At 34.1% G+C, this 8,786-nt stretch overlaps 1 pseudogene; it reads right to left on the bottom strand.

Moving 5' to 3' along the window:
* Positions 1-5,459: 5,459 nt before the first annotated feature.
* Positions 5,460-8,530, bottom strand: LOC138751173 (NADH-ubiquinone oxidoreductase chain 2-like; annotated as a pseudogene).
* Between the last annotated feature and the right edge of the window lie 256 nt (positions 8,531-8,786).

Below are 8,786 nucleotides of genomic sequence, written 5' to 3'. Positions count from 1 at the left end.
TTTAGATAGAAAAAATAGTTGTTGTATTTCTCATGTATTTATATTAATTGCTAGTCATGTTATGCTGAAGATTAATCCAATATCTCCAATACGGTTATAGATTACTGCTTGTAAGGCGGCAGTGTTGGCGTCTGTTCGACTAAATCATCAACCAATTAATAAAAAGGATATAATGCCTACTCCTTCCCAGCCAATGAAAAGTTGAAATAGGTTATTTGCTGTAATTAGAATAATTATAGTAATTAGAAAAAGTATTAAGTATTTTAAGAATTGGTTTAGGTTTGGGTCTGATTTTATGTATCATAATGAGAATTCAAAGATGGATCATGTAACATATAGGGCTACTGGTATGAAAATAATTGAGTATATATCGAATTTAAAGCTTAAGTTGACATCTAGGGGTCCAATATTAATTCAATTTCAATTGGTTGTGACGGATTCTAGTCCTTGGTCTAGAAAAATTAGTAATGGGATGAGGCTGATGTAAAATGAGGTTTTTACAGCTATTTTTGTTGTATATGATCAATTATTGTTGGGTTTGGGTATTAGAGTACATGTAATAATTGGATATATGAGTGAGATAATAGTTAGGAATGTTATGTTTATTATAATAAGGTTCATGACTTTTGCTAGGATTTGCACCAAGAGTTTTTGATTCCTAAGACCAATAGATTACTATTATCTTTCAAAAGTTTAAGTGAGCCATGGATTTGAACCATGGATAAAAGAGTTAGCAGTTCTTTTTGTCCCGGACCTCTCTTGGTTATTAAAAAGATTTTCACTTTTATTTTTAGAACCACAATCTAATGTTTTTTTTAAACTATAATTACAGAATGTTCATCCTATAATAATTTCTGGTTTTAAAATGATTAATATGGAAGGTAATAAGTGTAAATAAATTAGTAGATGTTCGCGTGTATATGTTGGGTTAATAAATGTTAAATGTTGTGGTAAAGGGCCACGTTGTGTTATTAGAAATATATAAAGTGAATATGATGCTGTTAATAATACTCCGGTTCCTGTTAATATGATTGTTCAGTTTGATCATTTGATTAATGAGGTAATAATAAATAATTCTCCTATTAAGTTTAAGCTAGGTGGTAAGGCTAGGTTAGCTAGGTTAATTAAAAATCATGAGGTTGCTATTAATGGTAATATGATTTGTAATCCACGGGTAAGAATTATGATTCGGGTATGGGTTCGTTCATAGTTGGTGTTAGAGAGGCAGAATAATGCTGAGGAGATAAGGCCGTGGGCAATTATTAGTGTAATTGCTCCTGCGAAACTTCATGGTGTTTGGATTAGGATTGCTGCTGCTACTAAGCCTATATGGCTGACTGATGAATATGCGATTAGTGATTTTAAGTCTGTTTGTCGTAAACAAATAGAACTGGTCATGATGACTCCTCAGATGGCTAAGATAAGGAATGGGTATATTATTTCTTTGGTTAATGGGTTTAATATAATGATAATCCGTATTATTCCATAGCCTCCTAATTTTAATAGGATGGCTGCTAGAATTATTGAGCCTGCAATTGGTGCTTCTACGTGGGCTTTTGGCAATCATAAATGTACTCCATAAAGGGGTATTTTTACTAGGAAGGCGATTATGCATGCTAGTCATCAGAATTTGTTTGATCAGGATGGTTTTAAATTATATGGTATGTTTTGTAATATAAATATTGAAAGAGTATTTAAATCATTATGTAGGATAAGTAGGGCAATTAGTAATGGTAAAGAACCAATGAGTGTATAAAATAGGAAGTAGATACCTGCGTTTAATCGTTCAGTTTGGTTTCCTCATCGTGTAATGATAATTATGGTTGGGATTAAGGTGGCTTCAAATATAATATAGAATAGAATTAGTTCGGTCGCACTAAATGTTATGATTAAAAAGATTTGTAAGGAAATTAGTAATGTGATATAGGTGCGTTGGCGGGTAAAGGGTTCTTTTGTTAGGTGATTTTGGCTTGCTAAAATTATTAGTGGTAAGAGTCAGCAGGTTATTGTTAAAAGTGGTATTGATAATGGGTCGATGGCTAAGAAATTATTTGAGAAATGTCAGGCGGTTTCATTATTTCATTTAAGTCAAAGTAGACTTAGTGTAGCGATTATAAAACTATAGGTAGTGGAGATAGTTCATAATCATTTTTTGTTAATAAAGAATGTGGTTGGAATTATTATGATTGTAGGTACAAGGATTTTTAACATTGTAGTAGATTTAAGTTTTTTAGTTGATCTGATCCGTGAGTTCGGGTTGAGGCTACTAGTAGAGCTAGTCCTGAGCTAGCTTCACAGGCTGAAAATGTTAATAGAATTATTGGAGAGAGTGATCATGTTGATGAGTTTATTATTATTGATCATAGAGCAATTGAGATATATAGCGATAATATTATACCTTCCAAACAAATAAGGGCTGATAGTAAATGTGATCGGTTTAGTGTGAGTCCTGTTAGGCTGATTATAAATGTTATAGTAAGGATAAAATGGATGGGTGTCATAAGATATTTATAGGATTTCACTATAATTTGTCAAGTCGAAATTGAGTGTCTTAGGTATTAGACTAAATATCTATTCTGCTCATTCTAAGCCTCCTTGTAGTCATTCATAAATTAATCCTAAGGTAAGTAAAATAATAATAATTGTTGTTCATATAATAGTAAGAATGGGATTATTTAGTTGATCTGCTCATGGTAATGGTAGAAGTAGAGCAATTTCTAGGTCAAATAATATGAATAGAATGGCGATAAGGAAGAATCGGATTGAAAAGGGTAAGCGTGCATTTCCTAATGGGTCGAAGCCACATTCAAATGGGGATAATTTTTCATTGTTTGGTTTTAGTATTGGAAGAAGGAATGAGATAATAGCTAAAATTAGGGAAATGAGGGCCGTTATAGTGATAATAAATATGATGAGATTCATTACTTTTCCTTGGATTTTAACCAAGATTAAATGATTGGAAATCATTTGTACTAGTCTTTATACTAGAAAAGTTATGAACCTCATCAATAAATTGATACGTAAAGGAATAATCATACTACATCAACGAAATGTCAGTATCATGCTGCGGCTTCAAAGCCGAAGTGATGTTTTGATGTGAAGTGGAATTGGATTTGTCGTAAAAGGCAAATTATTAGGAATGTAGAACCAATGATTACATGTAAGCCATGAAATCCTGTGGCTACAAAGAATGTTGTACCATAAATACCATCAGCGATGGAGAATGGAGCTTCGTAGTATTCTATTGCTTGAAGAGCGGTAAAATAAAAACCTAATAGGATGGTTAAGGTAAGGGCTTGAATTGTTTCTTTTCGGTTGCCTTCTATAATGCTATGGTGAGCTCATGTTACTGTTACTCCTGATGCTAATAGAACTGCAGTATTTAAAAGTGGTACGTCAAATGGATTTAATGGATAAATGCCTGTAGGTGGTCAACATCCTCCTAATTCTGGAGTTGGTGCTAGGCTTGAGTGATAAAAGGCTCAGAAGAAACCTAGGAAGAAGAATACTTCTGATAAAATAAATAGGATTATTCCATAGCGGAGTCCTTTTTGTACTGGTATGGTGTGGTGGCCTTGGAAGGTTCCTTCTCGGATTACGTCTCGTCATCATTGGATTATGGTTAAGATTATTAGGATAAATCCTAGAATTAATAATAATGGTTTATGAAAGTGAAATCAGATAGCTAGGCCAGATGTTATTAGTAATGCGGCTATAGCTCCTGTTAATGGTCATGGGCTTTGATCTACTATATGATATGGATGTGCTTGGTGTGCCATTAAATGTTTTCTTGTAAATAAAGGCTTAATAAGAGTACAAATACGTAAGCTTGGATTATTGCTACGGCTACTTCTAGTATAGTTAATAAGAACAAAATTAGTGATGTTAGTAAAGCTACTGTTGGTATTACATTAATCAATGTGAATGCTGCAGTTGCAATTAATTGTATGAGCAGGTGCCCAGCTGTTAAGTTTGCAGTTAGTCGGACTCCTAGTGCTAGTGGTCGGATAAATAAACTAATTGTTTCAATGAAAATTAGAATTGGTACTAGTAAGGTTGGTGTTCCTTCTGGAAGTAAATGGGCTAGTGAAGAGGTTGGTTGATTTAATAGTCCAATTAGAACTGTGGTTAATCATAAAGGGATAGCGAATGCTATATTTAATGATAGTTGTGTTGTTGGGGTAAATGTATATGGAAGAAGTCCTAATAAATTTATTGTAATTAAGAATAATATTAATGCTATAAGGATTATAGCTCATTTATGTCCATTTAAATTAATAGGTTGTATTAATTGATATGTAAATCGGTTAATAAATCATTCTTGTAAGGTCATAAGTCGGTTATTAATTCAACGATTTGATGAATTTAATAATGTTATTCATGGAATTATAATTGCTAGGGCAATTAGTGGAATTCCTATTAATGAGGGGCTTAAGAATTGGTTAAAAAAGGTTAGGGTCATGGTCAGTATCAAGATTTTGGTTTAGGTTTTTTTGTATTTTCAAGCTTAGGATACTTAATAAATAGGTGATTTATTACTTTTTGTGTTATAATTGTTAGGAAAAATAGTCATGAAAATAAGAAGATTAAGAACCATGGATTTGGGTTTAATTGTGGCATATCATTAAGGGTGGTAGGAGGTCACCATTATTTAGCTTAAAAGGCTAATGCTATAATCCTATTTTAGCTTCTTAATGAAGATTCTTCTAGTATTAATGAAGATCAGTTTTCGAAATGTTCAAGTGGGACTGATTCAACTACAATTGGTATGAAAGTATGGTTAGCGCCACAGATTTCTGAACATTGTCCGTAGAAAATACCTGGTCGTGAAATAATGAAGGCAGTTTGATTTAAACGTCCTGGTACTGCATCTATTTTAATTCCTAGTGCGGGTACTGCTCATGAGTGTAAAACATCTTCGGCAGTGATGAGTATTCGGATTGGGGATTCTATTGGTACTACTATTCGGTGATCCGTTTCTAGGAGGCGGAACTGACCTGGGTTAAGGTCTTCTGTTTGGATTATGTATGAGTCAAATTCTAAATTTTCATAATCTGTATATTCGTAGCTTCAATATCATTGATGTCCTAGGGCTTTAATTGTAATATGTGGATCATTAATTTCGTCTATTAAGTATAAAATTCGTAATGATGGTAGGGCAATTAAGATTAGGATAACTGCTGGTAAAATTGTTCATACAATTTCAATTTCTTGTGAGTCTAAAATGTATTTATTAGTAAGTTTGGTAGATACTATTGCTAAAATAATATAGAGAACGAGTGAGCTAATTAAGAAAACGATTATTAATGTGTGGTCGTGGAAGTGGAGGAGTTCTTCTATTACTGGAGATGCTGCGTCTTGGAATCCTAATTGTGAAGGGTGTGCCATTATAAGATTTGTGGGGTTTTAACCCACAGTTTTACCTTGACAAGGTAATGTGTTACTATTATACTAAAATCTTGAAGAAAGTGACAGAGTGGTGATGTGATTGGCTTGAAACCAATATATGGGGGTTCAATTCCTTCCTTTCTTGTATTAATACATAGGACGTTGGATTTGAACAAATGGTGGTTCTTCAAAGGTATGATTAGGTGGTGGACAGCCGTGAAGTCATTCTACATTTGTATGTGGTAAATCAATAGTTAATACTTCACGTTTTGAGGCGAATGCTTCTCATAAAATGTATAGGAGTATAATTACGGCAACTAGGGAAATTATTGAGCCGATGGATGATACAACATTTCAGAGGGTATAAGCATCTGGATAATCTGAGTAGCGACGTGGTATTCCGGCTAAACCAAGAAAATGTTGTGGGAAAAATGTTAGGTTTACTCCAATAAATATTACTAGAAATTGTATTTTAGTTCAGGTTGAATTGAGTGTATACCCGGAAATTAGGGGGAATCAGTGAATGAATCCTGCTATAATTGCAAATACCGCTCCTATTGATAGGACGTAATGAAAGTGTGCTACAACATAGTATGTATCATGTAAAACAATATCAAGTGATGAATTAGCTAGAACAATTCCTGTTAAACCACCAATAGTAAATAGGAAGATAAATCCTAATGCTCATAGAAGGGGTGTTTCTCATTTAATAGATCCTCCATGGAGTGTTGCTAATCAGCTAAATACTTTAACTCCAGTGGGAATGGCAATGATTATGGTGGCTGAAGTAAAGTAGGCACGGGTATCAACGTCTATTCCAGCGGTAAATATATGATGGGCTCATACAATAAAACCAAGTAGTCCAATTGCTATTATTGCTCAAACTATTCCTATATAACCGAATGGTTCTTTTTTTCCGGAATAGTAAGCGACTACGTGTGAGATTATACCAAATCCTGGTAAAATTAAGATGTAAACTTCTGGGTGGCCAAAAAATCAGAATAGATGTTGATATAAGATTGGATCACCACCTCCTGCTGGATCAAAAAAGGTTGTATTAAGATTTCGGTCTGTTAATAATATAGTAATACCTGCTGCTAAGACTGGTAAAGATAAGAGTAATAGAATTGTGGTTACAAGTAATGATCATACGAAAAGGGGTGTTTGGTATTGTGTAATTGATGGGGATTTTATATTAATAATTGTGGTAATAAAATTAATGGATGCTAAGATAGATGAAATTCCAGCTAAATGTAATGAGAAAATTGTTAAATCAACTGATGCTCCTGCATGGGCGAGATTACCAGCAAGAGGGGGATAAACTGTTCAGCCGGTGCCAGCGCCGGCTTCTACTCCTGCAGAAGCTAGTAGTAATAAAAAGGATGGGGGAAGTAATCAGAAACTTATATTATTTAATCGTGGAAAAGCTATGTCTGGGGCTCCAATTATTAGTGGGGTTAATCAGTTGCCAAATCCACCAATTATAATTGGTATAACCATAAAAAAGATTATAACAAAGGCATGAGCAGTAACAATTACATTATAGATTTGATCATCACCCAGTAAAGTACCTGGTTGGCTCAATTCGGTTCGAATTAATAGGCTCAAACCAGTTCCCACTATTCCTGCTCAAGCACCGAAGATCAAGTATAGGGTGCCAATATCTTTATGATTTGTAGAGAATAATCAGCGATTAATTGCCACAGGTAAGATGGCCGAGTTTAAAGCAGCGGATTGTAGCTCCGTAGAGAGAGGTATAAATCCTCTTCTTATCAGAATAGTCTTGTAGTATAAATGTTTACAGACGATTGCAAATCGTGAAAAGGAGAGAGATCTCCCGGGGCTTCTCCCGCCTTTGCCCCTTACGGCGGGAGAAGCTGGATAGATGTTCGTAGGATTGAACGCTTAGCTGTTAACTAAGAATTTATAGGATCGAGGCCTGTCTATCTAGTAAGGTTTTAGCTTAATTAAAGTGTCTGGGTTGCATTCAGAAGATGTGAGATAAAGTCTTGCAAATCTTAAATCAGAAGTTAAGAGGGTTTCACTTTTATTTAAAGCTTTGAAGGCTTTTGGTTTTGTTAACCTAAACTTCTTATTATAGGGTTAGTATAAATATTATGGGGGTTAATGGTAGAAGTATAATTGATATTATTGTGGATAAAGTTAGTAATGTGTTTGGTTTGGATGTAGGTGATTGTCATGTTGATGTTGATAAAGTTAGGTTGGGGGAGATGGTTAATGTGATTATATAACATAATCGTAAGTAGAAGAATAGGCTTAATAATGTTGCTAAAGTTATGATAGTGGTTGTAAATATTATGTTTTGTTTAGTTAATTCTTCAATAATTAATCATTTTGGTATAAAGCCGGATAGGGGAGGTAATCCTCCTAATGATAGGAGAGAGGTAAGGAAAATTGGTGTGATTAGTTGTGTTTTTATTCCAGATGGTGCGATGGATTCAATTTTTGTGGAGTTAATATATATTAATATTAAGAATATGGAGGAGGTTATAATCAAATAGATAATTAGATTTAATATTATGAGGTTAGGTATGTAGTGTAAAATAGATATTATCCATCCTAGATGTGCGATTGATGAATAGGCTAGGATTTTTCGTAGTTGTGTTTGGTTTAGTCCTCCTCATCCTCCTACAACGATTGATGTTAATCCAAGAATTGTTAATAAATGTGGGTTGAGTGTTTGGTGTAATTGAAATAGGATTGCTAATGGTGCAAGTTTTTGTCATGTTGCTAGAATTATACCTGTTGGTAAATTAATTCCTTGTATTACTTCTGGTAGTCAGAAGTGTATTGGTGCTAGTCCTAGTTTTAGGGCTAGGGCTAATGTAATAAATATTGTTGTTGTTTGGTTTGTTATTTGGGTTAGTTCTCATTGTCCAGTCAGTCATGCATTGATGGTTCCTCCAAATAGGAGTATTGCAGAGGCTGTGGCTTGTGTGATGAAGTATTTGGTGGAGGCTTCTACTGCTCGTGGGTGGTGTTTATAAATTATTAATGGAATGATGGCTATGGTATTAATTTCAAGGCCTATTCAGATTAATAATCAATTTGTTATTGTGAATGTTATTAGGGTTCCTATGATTAGGCTAAGGATAAGGATTAGTAGGATAAATGGATTCATTAGTAGAGGAAGGATTTTAACCAACATGGTTGGGGTATGGGCCCAAAAGCTTATTTAGCTGACTTTACTTAGTGGATAGTATAATGAAGTACTTAGGGTTTTGATCTCTAAGGTATAGGTTCAAGTCCTATTTCTCTAGGAAGGGGAATGATTTTAACATTCATGATTTACTCTATCAAAGTAACCCTTTAGTTCAGGCACTCTTCCTTTTGTTTATGTTAGTGGTGGTAGGCTTGCTATGGCGATTGGAAATGAA

This window comes from Narcine bancroftii, unplaced genomic scaffold, assembly GCF_036971445.1.
Source record: "Narcine bancroftii isolate sNarBan1 unplaced genomic scaffold, sNarBan1.hap1 Scaffold_789, whole genome shotgun sequence".
Taxonomy (NCBI): domain Eukaryota; kingdom Metazoa; phylum Chordata; class Chondrichthyes; order Torpediniformes; family Narcinidae; genus Narcine; species Narcine bancroftii.
This window is presented reverse-complemented; position numbering and strand designations above follow the sequence as displayed.